Below are 16,119 nucleotides of genomic sequence, written 5' to 3'. Positions count from 1 at the left end.
GTGCTTCGGCTGCGACAAGACGCCCAAGGACGGCACAAGCTCACGCCCCCCTGGGAGGGGCCGTTCGTCATCGCCAAAGTTCTGAAGCCCGGAACGTACAAGCTGGCCAACAGTCAAGGCGAGGTCTACATCAACGCTTGGAACATCCAACAGCTACGTCGCTTCTACCCTTAAGATGTTTTCAAGTTGTTCATATACCTCGCTCCCACGCAAAGTTTAGTCATCAAGGAAGGGTCGGCCTCGCCTCGGTAAAGCCCGACCCTCCCTCGGGGGCTACACCCGCCGGGTGTAGGCAGTGGCGCGGGTGGCGGGCAGGAGCAGCGGTCACGTCGTCAGCCAGGCTTACGTCCCATCCGAAGGCAGCGAGAGAACCCTCTCTCACGGCGTGAAGACGACGCGCCCGTGTTCCGTTCCTCGAACGGCTCACGCACGCGCAACGGCCGCCCCGCGAACCGCACGCCCCGTCGCATTAACTCCACGGCGGGAAAGGCGGCGCCTCTAGCAGGGGAAGCGAGCGACGCTTCGCCTTCGCCATAATGACCGCGTCAAAAAAGGTACGCCACGTCATTTCATTTTCAAATCCTTTTCCTTTTTTCCTCTTTCTCTCTCTTACAACAGGGACCGGGAAAGGGGGATACCCCGAAAAGGATCCTTCTCCATGAAGGAACCAGGCTCCGAGCCTCCCTACTGATCAGAGGTTCGAAGGCTGGCCCCTCGGAAGGGTTCAACAGCCGCCTCAGAGCGCGTGGGCTCTACACCCACTACTGGTCAGAGGTTCGAAGGCCGGCCCCTCGGAAGGGTTCAACGACCGCCTCAGGCTACTCGGGCTCCGCGCCCACTACTGATCAGGGGTTTGAAGGCTGGCCCCCGAAGGGTTCACAGCCGCCTCAGACACAGAGCGAGGGATGACCATGGGTACGTTCGATACATAACCAAGGCTCGGGCTACGCTCCCGAGGTACCCTAGGACATTTCCGAGACCAGCGGGAACGATCCTGTAACGGAATCCCATCAGAGGGAGGCATCGAGCCCTCGGACCCCGTCGACAGGGGACCGGGTCCGGCAGATCACCCGCAGGTACTTTTGGGCGCGCCTCTGGGCCTCTAGCCGACCCCTAGCGAATGGGGCACAGACCTCCGCTCGGATTACCCGCTAGCAGCTCACCGGAGACACCATGTTCGGCGCCCACCGAGGGCAACATGGCGCTTCCCCCCTCCTCCTTGCGAAAAGGCGACGCAGGGGCGTATGTAAAGAAGTCGAGTCTGTCCCTGACCGTCCTCTCGCCCTGTGCAGAGGCTCGAGGGCTGCTCTCGCAAACCAGGCTCCGGCCAAACCGTTGACAGCGTCAACATACCAGCCCGAGAACTTGGGACCCGACCGTACACCCGGGCTACGACCAGTTCGCATGAGGGAACGACCAGACCAGCCAAAGCATTGCGCGAGGCATTAAGACCTCGGAGGAGTCAAACCACTCCTCCGAGGCCTCGGGGGCTACACCCGCCGGGTGCGCTCGCGCGCACCCACCGGAACAAAACGCAACCGAGAGAGGCTGGTCCCCTTGCAAAAAAGTGCGACGAAAGCCTCCAAGCGAGTGCTAACACTCCCTTCGAGGCTCGGGGGCTACTGTCGGGGACCATAATTAGGGGTACCCTCAAGTCTCCTAAATTCTCAGCTGGTAACCCCCATCAGCATAAAGCTGCAAAGGCCTGATGGGTGCGATTAAGTCAGGGATCGGTCCATTCGAGGGACCCAATCACGCCTCGCCCGAGCCTAGCCTCGGACAAGGGCAGCCGACCCCGGAGGATCTCCGTCTCGCCCGAGGCCCCCCTCCAGCGACGAACATATTTCCGGCTCGCCCGAGGCCCTGTCTTCGCCAAGAAGCAACCCTGACCAAATCGCCGCGCCGACCGACCAAATCGCATGAGCATTTAATGCAAAGGTGGCCTGACACCTTTATCCTGACGCGCGCCCTTCAGTCAACAGAGCCGAAGTGACTGCCGTCACTTCGCCGCTCCACTGACCGGCCTGACAGAAAGACAGCGCCGCCTGCGCCGCTCCGACTGTAGTGCCACTTGACAGAGTGAGGCTGACAGGCAGTCAGGCCCGACCGCAGGCACCATAGGAAGCTCCGCTTCGCCCGACCCAGGGCTCGGACTCGGACTCGGGCTCAGTCCCTGAAGACGGCGAACTCCGCTCCGCCCGACCCAGGGCTCGGACTCGGGCTAAGCCCCGGAAGACGGCGAACTCCACTCTGCCCGACTCAGGGCTCGGACTCGGGCTAAGCCCCGGAAGACGGCGAACTCCGCTCCGCCCGACCCAGGGCTCGGACTCGGGCTAAGCCCCGGAAGACGGCGAACTCCACTCTGCCCGACTCAGGGCTCGGACTCGGGCTAAGCCCCGGAAGACGGCGAACTCCGCTCCGCCCGACCCAGGGCTCGGACTTGGGCTAAGCCCCTGAAGACTGCGAACTCCGCTCCGCCCGACCCAGGGCTCGGACTTGGGCTCAGCCCTAGAAGACGACGAACTCCGCTTCGCCCGACCCTAGGGCTCGGACTTAGCCCTGGCCTCAGCCGACGGTCTCCGCCTCGCCCGACCCAGAGGCTCGGACTCGACCACGAACACGGAAGACAGACTCGACCTCGACCTCGGAGGAGCCTCCACATCGCCCAACCTCGGGCGCGAGCCGGCCACGTCAACAGGAGGCGCCATCATTACCCTACCCCAAGCTGACTCAGGCTACGGGGAACAAGACCGGCGTCCCATCTGGCTCGCTCCGCTAGATAGGCAATGATGGCGCCCCGCACGCTCCCTGTGGCGGAACCACCTAGATTATTCCAGCTTAAGTGCCTAAGTCACGCCTTAGGGGCTGTAACACACTTAAATCGGAATAACTCGTCAGTCCCTCAGATCTAGTCTGATAGAGCCACTTAACCAGGATCAAATTCCACAATCTCACTCGAAGGTGAGTCACAGAAGAAATACAATAAAACAGGAAACCTCAAATTAAGTACTGAGTTATTACATAAATCAGAGTTTTTGAGTAGCAAATAAAGTTCACAAAATAAAGTGCAGCGGATAATTGATGTCGTCGGTAATGAGGAAATGGGCAAGGCCTAGCCCACTACTCCTCGTGCTCCTCTCCTGCCGGAGCAACATCCCACTCGACCGTCCAACCCGGTGGCAGGGTGGTAGGCCAAGTCACACCATCAACCATTTCCTGCATGGTACCTGCAAAAATGGTGCCACAAGCAAGGCTGAGTATACTAATACTCAGCTAGACTTAACCGGTGTGAGGAGTCTACTCCTCTACCTCTAGACTATGCAGCTGTTTGGCTGAGGGGTTTGGTTTGCCAAAAGCACTAGCTGTTTCTAAAAGCAAATTTTAGCTTTTCAACTTCTATCATCATTAACTTAGCTAGATTTGCTCCTTCTAAGCATACATGGTAACAACCAATTAGTTCGATCAACAAATTATCTCATGTAACCACATTTCACTTCTTACTCGATGCAGTACAAGGAATCAAGCAGTCTCATTAGCTGCGAGAAGCAGACGATTCGAATCGAGTTTTTAACCTTGCAAGGTAAACCTAAACACACGACATGTCAGGGCACTCCGTCCCCACACATGTCAACCGTCCCCATCGATTCCCCATTCGCGTCCAGGCCTCACCGCCTTGGCATACAATGCTCCATTGACCCCGGCTGCCGCCATGCAGTGACCGCACTTGTACCCACCATAGCTAGCATGGGAGACCCCATCTCAGGTCGCATGAGGGATAAAGTCCGCGCCCGGCTTCACTCAGGTACTAGGTTTACCGGTTACCATTTTTCCCGGCATGTGCTTAGTACGTTCAAAAGCTTGACTCAGATATCCACACATTAATCCTTAATTCATTTTTTTCCCGTCTCATGGACAAGGCATCCTCCCTAGATCCAAGTCCATAAACCAACATAAATCCCGTTATCAAGATGAATACAATCAATTCCTGACCTCGCGCGAGTGCTAGAAAAATCACTCGACTTCTACCGAGATCCTGATTAGCAAGCAGCTACTCGACCTAGCATACTAGTATTCATCTCAAAAAGGAATCCTAAGTTCATGCAACTAGAGGTTTCAAGCAACTCCTACACTTAAGTGCACATTGCAATCCTACAAGCATTAAGTGTAGTAAAGTAGCATATAATAATACGATTATACATAAAACCGGGGCTTGCCTTCAATTGCTGGGGCTGCGGGGAGATCCTCAATAGCAGCCTCCGAAGCCTGCTCCTGGTCCTCCTCTTGGACAGGTCCTTGCTCGGGGATGAGCACGTACTCTCCGTCGGCAAGATTACAATCTAATGAATGCAATGCGTAAGATATATGCATGATATGATATGTGCTTCTAGAAATTACAACTTTGAAGGTGTATGATCTTCTTGAGTTAAACAAAGTTAACTTTACTTATGTAAGACCCTTAGTGGTATACTTGGTAAATTGGGTTAAACTTAGCTAAGGTAAGTAGATTAAATTTTGGGGTTCCACAGAGTTCCTATTAAGTCTTAGGGAGAATTGATAAGTACTCAAGTTAGATTTATTGAGGTGGGGTTTATTTCTTCTTCCCTTTTCTTTTATTCTCTTAAGGTTTTGGAGTAGGTTTGAACTACAAGTTGCTTTTATAAAATTCTAAAAATTCTGCAAAAATTATAGTGGCTTGTTACTGGTGTGTGTTTCTCTGTCTCAAATTTTGGGGATCAGAAAGTGAATAGTTTTCTCTGGACAAAATTACTAAATTCTAGGGCAGAAGGGGTGCTTTGAACTACAACTATTATTTAGCAGTGGGCAATTCTCCAAAACTTATTTTTTTCTGGCTTTTAGGTGTTATAACATGACTTGATACAGATTTCTAATCATTAATACCTTTTAACTATTTCTTTATGGTTTTCTCCAGTTTCTAGCCAAATGGGTGCTCTCTACTACCACCATATTTGAAAAACATCAAACAACAGAGTTCTTATTTTCCTTGGTTATTATTTTGTGCAAGAGCAATCATTCTGAAGTTTGGCCTCTTTTTTCTTAAGGGAAGGGGTGGTATGCATTATTTGAATTAAGTGGCCTTTCTTCTAAATCATTATCAATAGGTGTGAGTTTGCTTCTTTTTCATGGGTTTGCATTTTTCTCTGGTAGTTTATCTCATTATGGACTTAGCAAAATTTTGGTTGCCCATTATCATATTATTTGGGGCTGTTCATGATTTAGTTGGAAAATGCCTTACTATCACTTTGTATTTATTTTCCTTACTTAAAAAGTTGGGCTGAGGTGCTCTGTATTTTTGTAGTGGGGCTCTGGTGGTTGTAAGTCCACTGGATTTTTATTACCCATTTTGGTTATAGTTTTGCTACCTTAATAATTTATTTTCAGTCCAAATAAGGCTAAATAAAACATTTTAATTTAAAACTGGTCCAAATTAATGGTCTCTGTATTTTTCCTAGGTTCTCTGTTACATAAGTAAACTAGGAAAAATAATATTAATCACTGTTCATTAATTTCTAATGCCTTTCTGATTTTCTCTAAGTTTTGGACAAAATAGCTTTAAAGGAATAACTACATCATAAGTTCTAATGCTGGGGTTCCTACTATTTTTAAACAGTGTCTAAATGAGGTTTGAACATATACAAATTTTCTTAAGTTCAGCACAGAAGAAAAACTAATTTCCCTTAATTAAACAAGGTTTAGTGGGTTTCTGTTTTTAATTTTAAACTCTAAAATTTAGAACAGAAAGCATAGGGTTCATCATTTTTAAATGATAGTCCATAATATTCAGGAGCTAGCAAAATTAGTTTGACAACTTTTTATTAAGATTTCATCAAGTTATGAATTTTCTAAGTTCTCTGGTCATTATAAAAAGAATAATAGAATTGGTTTAAATGGAAATCCACTTTGCACTGGGGTCCCTGGCGGGTTTTTAAGTTTTCTTCACGGATCAGTCCTTAAGCTACTATTCACATGAGTCACTGACGTTACAGAAAACCCCTCGGGTTCTACAAATCCTAACACGAGGTCCTTCTTCTACCTTAAACAGTAACCGCGGTGGAAGAAAGGGCGGAGGGGCTTACCGGTGGCGAGATTGCTCCGGTGAAGTGGTCAAGGACGTAGGGGAGGTCTCGGCGATCACAACGGTGTGCGGGACGCCGTCGGAGATGGCCGGAGTCGGTCGGTCCACGCGCGCAGGCGGGGATGCTCGTCGGCGGCGAGGAGACCGGCCTGGTCACGGCGAGATAGTTCAATAAGATGGGTCAGGGAGGTCCACGGGATGCCAGAGAAGACATGAGCGCAAGGAATTGGTCGGAGACTCACTGGATAGCTCGGTCCACACGCGGCGGCGGAAGACCGAAGTCCGGTGAGGTCGATCTCGGGCCTCCGGTGAAGTCCGGCCGGGTCCGAGGGCTTGGCAAGCTTCACGGGCTACTGGCGGAGCTAGCCGAAGCACTGGCTTGCCCAGAGGATGGCTGGAGTGGGCTGGCCACGATGGCCGAAGCTCTGGCGGCAATGGCGGGCGGAATTGAGCTCGCCGGAGCTAAGGGAATGTGGTTGGTCGGTGAGGGTGAGTGCGAAGTGAAGTGGGGCGCGCCTGGGAAGGCTTTATAGGCACGATGCGGTGCACGGGCGGTCGTGGACCGGCGAGTGCGCGCGGGCGTGCACTGGGAGGCGCGGTGCGCGAACGGGCGTGAACCAGGGGTGTCAGCCACGGTCGAACACGTGTTCCCGTTGCCTCTGCCCCTGTTCAAGCGCCGATTGGGAGCAAATCTTCGCGAATTTGGGCAAGATCGCTGTGAAGGATTTGTTCACCAGACCAAGCTTTGTCTTTTGTGTATGGACGTCGCGCGGTTTTAGGCTAGGGACAGGGAGTTGTAGCGTCACCAAGGTGCCAGTGTCAGAATGCCTGGTCCCGAGGTCAAGCTGCGCCAAAACCGTGCCAAATGAATTTGGTTTGAGTTCAAACTTTTCCAGGATGTGTTCAAGGGAATTTGGCACAACTTTGATATTTGGATCTCCTGGCTTTGAGTTTTGAAAAACAGAGAACGCAGATGATCTTTGGGAAGAGGTCTGAAATTCAGAAATTCAGAAATTCAGAAATCTGAATTTCTCCAAGGGTTCATAGATCAAGGGCTGATTTGGGGATTTATTTGAGTTATTTTGGCTAAGATTTCTCAATCTTTCTTGTTGCTTAATAAACATACTTAAATTTGTATAATTGGCTCAACAAAAAAAATTCTAAACTTTTCATTCCCTTTTTCTTTTTTCTTGAATTTTGCTCATGGGGCTCACTTAGGGTTTTTAATTAGGGTTGCACATTCTTATCTTTTAAGGACTCAATTGTTTTGATCATGATACTTTTAAGTATATACTTGGTGAATTCTTTCTCACTTATATTAATTTGATGCTCATGCTTACTTTGGCTCACATAAAATAATGATTCTTGGGTTGGTATTTGAGAGAAACCCTAGGTGACACTGGGGTGTCACAGCCTTCCCCCCTTAAAGGAATCTCGTCCCGAGATTCGGGCCAGAGTCCTCCCGGGGTGAAGCGAAGGGTGAGACTTATAGGAAATGGGTGATTATTGTTATTATTAGGATAAACTGCTCTTCGAATGTCATTCTCTTTGCAACTTCAGAAGGAAGTCCTTTTAAGTTTTACTTCACAGTTACTTCATTCTGAATTAAGATCATATTTTTGGAAATTAGATTCGAAGGGCAGGAGGAGGGGTTGGGGGTGATTACGTACCAGCTTCCTTAGGTAGGCAATCGGGGAAGTTGGATCTTAAGAATTCCTCGGTTTCCCAAGTAGCTTCCTCCTCTGAGTGATTACTCCACTGGACCTTATACATCTTGATCGATTTAGCCCGAGTTGATCTTTCTTTGCAATCCAGAATCTTGGAGGGGTACTCTTGGTACGATAGATCTGGCTCTATCTCCAATTCTGGCTCTGCTATGATCTCGGTCGGCAATCGAACACACTTCTTCAGCTGAGATACATGGAAAACATTGTGAATGGCAGACATCTTTGAAGGTAACTTCAGCTTGTATGCCACGGGTCCACATGCTTCTATGATCTCATAAGGTCCAATGTAACGAGGGGCTAGCTTGCCTTTGATCCCAAACCTCTGCACTCCCTTGGTGGGTGATACCTTGAGGTATACAAAACTTCCCACCTCGAACTGGAGAGGTTTCCTTCTTCTATCATGATAGCTCTTTTGCCTGGCCTGAGCAGCTTCTAGATTCTTCCTGATTAGCTTGACCTTCCTTTCGGCTTCAGTCACTAAGTCAGGTCCAAAAACTTCTCTTTCACCAGGTTGAGACCAATTGAGTGGTGTCCTGCACCTTCTTCCATAGAGAGCTTCAAAAGGTGCCATCTTTAGGCTGGATTGATAACTATTGTTATAAGCAAACTCTGCCAAGGAGAGGTGCTTATCCCAGTTCTTGCCACAATCGATCGCACAAGCTCTCAGCATATCCTCCAGGATTTGGTTTACCCTTTCCGTCTGACCATCGGTCTGTGGGTGGTAAGCTGAACTCCTGACTAGCTTGGTTCCCAAAGACTCTTGCAATTGTTCCCAAAATCTGGCAACGAATTGGGCTCCTCGGTCAGAAACAATGGTTCGAGGTAATCCGTGCAAACACACGATCGGTCAATATACAATTCTGCATATTTCTGAGCCTTATCAGTGGTGTGCACAGGAAGAAAATGTGCCACTTTCGTCAATCGGTCCACAATAACCCAAATGGAATCATGATGACGAGAGGTGTTGGGCAGACCCACAATGAAATCCATGCTGATGTCATCCCACTTCCACGAAGGTACGGACAGTGGTTGCAAAGCTCCAGCTGATTTCAAGTGGCTTGCTTTTATCCTCTAACAGGTGTCACATTCTGATACATACTGGGCTATCTCCCTCTTCATTCTGGTCCACTAGTACAAAGGCTTCAGATCATGGTACATTTTGGTGCTTCTCGGATGCATAGAGAATTTGGAGAGATGAGCCTCATCCAAAATTTTCCTCTTGAGGTCCTGGTCCTTAGGAATCACCAATCTGCTTTTGAACCATAGCACACCTTTCTCATCCTGGCGGAAACAATTATACTTCTCAACCTTCTGATGGAGATTCTTCTTGATAACTTGCACTCCCTTGTCACTGAGCTAGGCCATGATGATCTGGTCTTGCAAAGCTGGCTGAACAGAAATGTGAGACAAAGAACCAGAAGGAATCACTTCAATTTGCATCTTGCTCAGCTCATCACACAAGGTGTTAATGCGAGAATCCATCAGAATACAGTTGCACTGCAACTTCCGACTCAAGGCATCTGCTACCACATTAGCTTTTCCTGGGTGATAATGTACCTCCAGGTCATAATCCTTGATCAGCTCTAGCCATCTTCTCTGCCTCATGTTGAGATCAGCCTGAGTAAAAATGTACTTAAGGCTCTTATGATCAGTGAAGATGTTGCAGTGGGTTCCCATTAGATAGTGCCTCCACATCTTCAATGCATGAACCACTGCTGCTAACTCGAGGTCATGAGTGGGATAGTTTTGCTCATGAGGCCTGAGTGCTCTTGAGGCATACGCAATGACTCGGTTGTCTTGCATCAAGACACAACCTAGCCCGGTACCAGAGGCATCGCAGTATACATCAAAAGGCTTGCTGCTGTCGGGTTGCGCCAATACTGGTGCTGTGGTCAGATGCTGCCTTAATGCATGGAAGGCATCTTCGCACTTCTGACTCCACACAAACTTGACTTCTTTCTTCAGCAACTCAGTAATAGGCTTCGCAATTCGAGAGAAGTCCGGAATAAATCTTCGGTAATAACCAGCTAATCCCAGAAAACTCCGAATCTGGCGAACAGTTGTTGGTGGCCTCCAGTTCATCACCTCTTGCACTTTATCAGGATCAACAACTATTCCAGCCTGAGAGATAGTGTGACCCAAGAATTTGATTTCCTTTAGCCAAAAATCACACTTGGATAACTTGGCATAAAGGTGGTGCTCTCACAGACGTTGAAGCACTACATGCAAATGCCCGGCATGTTCTTCTTCGTTCTTTGAGTACACCAAAATGTCATCAATGAAAACCACCACGAACTTGTCCAATTCCGGCATGAAAACAGAATTCATCAGATACATGAAATATGCTGGTGCATTTGTCAGCCCGAATGACATCACCAAAAATTCATATAGCCCATATCTGGTTGAGAATGCCGTCTTCGGAATATCACTTGCTCGTATTTTGATCTGATGGTAGCCAGAGCGAAGGTCTATCTTGGAAAACACCTTGGCCCCGACCAACTGGTCAAAAAGAACATTAATACGAGGCAAAGGATACTTGTTCTTGATAGTTACCGCATTAAGAGGGCGGTAATCTATACACAGCCTCAAGCTTTCATCTTTCTTCTTCACAAACAGTGCTGGACATCCCCAAGGCGAAGTGCTCGGGCGAATGAAACCCTTATCCAGCAATTCTTGCAACTGCTTCTTCAACTCTGCCAACTCAGCGGGTGGCATTCGGTAGGGCCTCTTGGAAATTGGGGCCGTTCCCGGTTGCAACTCGATGGCGAATTCAATATCCCGGTCCGGTGGCATTCCTGGCAATTCATCAGGGAAGACATCTGCATACTCACAGACCACTGGGATCTTCTTCAGAGGTAGCTCCGTCATAGAGAAAGCACATGACTGAGAAGAACCCTGACTAGGCAGAATCAAAGTGAATTTCCCGCAGAATGGAGAATTAACTTCCACGGTACGGCTGGCTACATCAAGCACAACTTGGTGCAAGGTCATCCAATTAGCTCCTAGAATAATGTCCACATTTTCCAATCCCAACACAAGAAGAGTGGTTTTGACAATGTGGCTTCCCAGTTGAATAGGCACACTTTGGTTTAATTGATTAGTTGCAATTTTACCCCCAGGTGTGACTATCATGAATGACCCTTTTGAGTGAGAGAATGGCAGTTTGCAATTAGCACTGAACTTTTGGCTAATGAAACTATGAGATGCACCAGAATCAAACAGAATTAAAGCAGGTTGATTATAAACTGAAAAGGTACCGGTCATGATAGGAGCTCCTTCTGGTACTTCCTCCAGAGTAGTGAAGTTGAGCTTCCCTTGCCTGACTTGCACCTTCTGCTTTCTTCCCTTGTCTTGATTTGGTGCTGGCATCTGCCTCTGCTGGTTCCTAGGACAATTCTTGGCATAGTAGCCCACATTGCCACAAGTGAAACACTTGTTCCCATTGCCCTGGTGGAACTGCTGCTGCTGCGGAGGCTGATTGTTCCTTGGGGTGGGAGCTGGGTAGCGGTTGGGTGCCGGCTGCTGCTGCTGCTGAGGTGGCCTGATCACCCATCTGCCTGCCTGCTGCTGAAAACCCCTGCTCTGATTGTGAGAAACAATCCGGAACCTCTGAGCCTGAGCGGATGGTGCTGCCATTGGTGCCTTTCTCTTCTTCTCTGCCCGGTGAGCAACAATGCAATCCTCCTAGGAGATGGCCATGTTGACCAACTCATTGAAGCTATCAGCTCGGACAGTGTTGAGTCGTTCTCGCAGCTTGGTATTGAGACCCCTACGGAAGCGATCCCTCTTCTTCTCATCAGAATCAGCATGATACCCTGCATACTGGCATAAGTCGTTGAAGGCTTGTGCATACTGCAGTACCGTGCGGGTTCCTTGATTAAGGGCCAGAAATTCATTCAACTTCCGATCAAGAATGCCAGCTGGGATGTGGTGTCCTCTGAAGGCAGTCTTGAATTCCTCCCAAGATACTTCACGATCAGCGGGGAGCATAGCACGGAAGTGGTCCCACCAAGTCCGAGCAGGGCCGCGAAGCTGCTGTGCGGCGAAGCGAGCCTTGGCCTCATCAGGGCAGTCTCCTGTGAGGAGGGGAAACTTGGACTCGACGACGCGAAGCCATACGTCGGCGTCCAACGGATCCTCTGCCTTGGTGAACAAGGGTGGCTGCGTGCTCAGGAACTCCTGGTATGTTGCCATAGCCGGAGGTCGCTGATGCTGGCCTCCACCATGCTGCTGAGGGTGGGGCTGGCGCTGCAAGAGCTGTCGCAGAATCTCATTCTGCTGGGCCATCAGCTCCTGCACTGTGGGAGCTGGAGGAGGTGGCGGGGGAACCTGCTCGTTCTGCCCGCGATGCTGCCTAGCTGCCATCTGAAAACAGAGATTGTCGCCATTGTTATCCCAACTCACAATTGCGAACGACATGATATCATCTCATATGGAAGGAAAAAAACCATAATCATAATATTAGGTTCGAAATAAAGATAACATGGTGACAAAAGATCCCATAGATTTCAAAAGTTTACAGGGTTACATCAATCAGGGGAAAGTACCCATAAGCCTAGTCCAAAATGTGATATTACTAAGCTCGCATAGGTTTCTATCCGCCTAAAAGTGTCAAAGTGACTGCTTAACCCTGAGCGGTGGAAGCGACACTGGATACGAGTGAAGGGGGCATTGCGGAGGTAGTCCCATTGGCACCAGGGGCTGGTCCTAGCTCCTCGGGAGCCTCTTCTCCCTCGCTTCCTGCTTCATTGGCCTCCATCTCCAGGTGGTGCATGTCCAAGTGGTCATTTGCTTCTTCGAGTTCCCTCTGCACATCGTGAAGCTGGTTCTCCAAGACATCGATAGTGTTGTCTCGGATCTCCACCTGCTGCTCCAAGGTGGCAATGCGCTGGTTTAGCCTCTCCACCTGCAGATCCTTCTCCACCAACTCTGTGGATAGGTCGACCACAAAATCTTCCCGACTGTCGAGAGTGAGCTTGGCAGTCTGAGCGGTGTTAGCAAGAAGTGCCATAGCATCGCTCTGAAGGGCCTGAAAGCGGTACAGCGCACTCATGCACTGAACAGTGACCCTCCCAACCAAGTCAGGATACATCGCCCACACATCCTTTACATGGCTCACGCGGTTACACCACATGGGATCATCCTTCTTCTCAGTAGGGAAGAGTCCCAAGGGGTGCATCACCATCTCCAGGGGATGGTAGCCACAGAAAGTCGTCAGAGTCTTCATGGCTGCTGCCTCAACGGTGTCGTCTGTCCTGAGTCCAATCGTCTCAGAGTCAAGAGAACGCCAACCCGGCTAAAGGGGATGAGCCTCCAAAGTCAGCCAGACCCGACAACGAGGTACCCGATGCTCCTCATACAACTGCACTGTGTACAAAGGGGGCGTAGGGTAACCGGCGGAGTTAAGCACTTCCCACAAGATGGAAGGAAAGCCATCGCGAGAAAGGAAGTCAGAACTGAAACGAGAGTCTCCTCCACTGGCGGGGGTGGGTGAATTCATCTGCGGAAGGGAATCAAAGATAAAGATTATGGTGGAAGGAAAAAGAAAAAGAGAGCCCAGATGGTTTTAAGAAAAGGGGTTAGCTCAAATTTTAATTCCTCTTTGTGTTTTATAATGCATGCATGCTGGAAGAAACATTGCCTCTCAAAGAGAAAATAGGGTGCCTTTTTAGGGCATCCTAAAAATATAAGTACTGGCCCACGGGGCCTAATTAATTACCCACCTATTTCTCCCTCTATGACTAAGGCCTTTCGTCCTAGGTCTAGCGGTCTAGTCCTGACGATCCGCAACAGTTTCTAGGCAAGTTTTAGGTTTTGAAGATTGTTATTCATGGTGTATTGTCCTTCTCTGTGGTGGAATTTGCTCCGATACCAGCTGTGGCGGAACCACCTGGATTATTCCAGCTTAAGTGCCTAAGTCACGCCTTAGGGGCTGTAACACACTTAAATCGGAATAACTCGTCAGTCCCTCAGATCTAGTCTGATAGAGCCACTTAACCAGGATCAAATTCCACAATCTCACTCGAAGGTGAGTCACAGAAGAAATACAATAAAACAGGAAACCTCAAATTAAGTACTGAGTTATTACATAAATCAGAGTTTTTGAGTAGCAAATAAAGTTCACAAAATAAAGTGCAGCGGATAATTGATGTCGTCGGTAATGAGGAAATGGGCAAGGCCTAGCCCACTACTCCTCGTGCTCCTCTCCTGCCGGAGCAACATCCCACTCGACCGTCCAACCCGGTGGCAGGGTGGTAGGCCAAGTCACACCATCAACCATTTCCTGCATGGTACCTGCAAAAATGGTGCCACAAGCAAGGCTGAGTATACTAATACTCAGCTAGACTTAACCGGTGTGAGGAGTCTACTCCTCTACCTCTAGACTATGCAGCTGTTTGGCTGAGGGGTTTGGTTTGCCAAAAGCACTAGCTGTTTCTAAAAGCAAATTTTAGCTTTTCAACTTCTATCATCATTAACTTAGCTAGATTTGCTCCTTCTAAGCATACATGGTAACAACCAATTAGTTCGATCAACAAATTATCTCATGTAACCACATTTCACTTCTTACTCGATGCAGTACAAGGAATCAAGCAGTCTCATTAGCTGCGAGAAGCAGACGATTCGAATCGAGTTTTTAACCTTGCAAGGTAAACCTAAACACACGACATGTCAGGGCACTCCGTCCCCACACATGTCAACCGTCCCCATCGATTCCCCGTTCGCGTTCAGGCCTCACCGCCTTGGCATACAATGCTCCACTGACCCCGGCTGCCGCCATGCAGTGACCGCACTTGTACCCACCATAGCTAGCATGGGAGACCCCGTCTCAGGTCGCATGAGGGATAAAGTCCGCGCCCGGCTTCACTCAGGTACTAGGTTTACCGGTTACCATTTTTCCCGGCATGTGCTTAGTACGTTCAAAAGCTTGCCTCAGATATCCACACATTAATCCTTAATTCATTTTTTCCCGTCTCATGGACAAGGCATCCTCCCTAGATCCAAGTCCATAGACCAACATAAATCCCGTTATCAAGATGAATACAATCAATTCTTGACCTCGCGCGAGTGCTAGAAAAATCACTCGACTTCTACCGAGATCCTGATTAGCAAGCAGCTACTCGACCTAGCATACTAGTATTCATCTCAAAAAGGAATCCTAAGTTCATGCAACTAGAGGTTTCAAGCAACTCCTACACTTAAGTGCACATTGCAATCCTACAAGCATTAAGTGTAGTAAAGTAGCATATAATAATACGGTTATGCATAAAACCGGGGCTTGCCTTCAATTGCTGGGGTTGCGGGGAGATCCTCAATAGCAGCCTCCGAAGCCTGCTCCTGGTCCTCCTCTTGAACAGGTCCTTGCTCGGGGATGAGCACGTACTCTCCGTCGGCAAGATTACAATCTAATGAATGCAATGCTTAAGATATATGCATGATATGATATGTGCTTCTAGAAATTACAACTATGAAGGTGTATGATCTTCTTGAGTTAAACAAAGTTAACTTTACTTATGTAAGACCCTTAGTGGTATACTTGGTAAATTGGGTTAAACTTAGCTAAGGTAAGTAGATTAAATTTTGGGGTTCCACAAAGTTCCTGTTAAGTCTTAGGGAGAATTGATAAGTACTCAAGTTAGATTTATTGAGGTGGGGTTTATTTCTTCTTCCCTTTTCTTTTATTCTCTTAAGGTTTTGGAGTAGGTTTGAACTACAAGTTGCTTTTATAAAATTCTAAAAATTCTGCAAAAATTACAGTGGCTTGTTACTGGTGTGTGTTTCTCTGTCTCAAATTTTGGGGATCAGAAATTGAATAGTTTTCTCTGGACAAAAATACTAAATTATAGGGCAGAAGGGGTGCTTTGAACTACAACTATTATTTAGCAGTGGGCAATTCTCCAAAACTTATTTTTGCTGGCTTTTAGGTGTTATAACATGACTTGATACAGATTTCTAATCATTAATACCTTTTAACTATTTCTTTATGGTTTTCTCAAGTTTCTAGCCAAATGGGTGCTCTCTACTACCACCATATTTGAAAAACATCAAACAACAGAGTTCTTATTTTCCTTGGTTATTATTTTGTGCAAGAGCAATCATTCTGAAGTTTGGCCTCTTTTTTCTTAAGGGAAGGGGTGGTATGCATTATTTGAATTAAGTGGCTTTTCTCCTAAATCATTATCAATAGGTGTGAGTTTGCTTCTTTTTCATGGGTTTGCATTTTTCTCTGGTAGTTTATCTCATCATGGACTTAGCAAAATTTTGGTTGCCCATTATCATATTATTTGGGGTTGTTCATGA

The sequence above is a fragment of the Zea mays genome, chromosome 10, assembly GCF_902167145.1.
Source record: "Zea mays cultivar B73 chromosome 10, Zm-B73-REFERENCE-NAM-5.0, whole genome shotgun sequence".
Lineage (NCBI taxonomy): Eukaryota > Viridiplantae > Streptophyta > Magnoliopsida > Poales > Poaceae > Zea > Zea mays.
Note: the sequence above shows the minus strand (reverse complement) of the source record.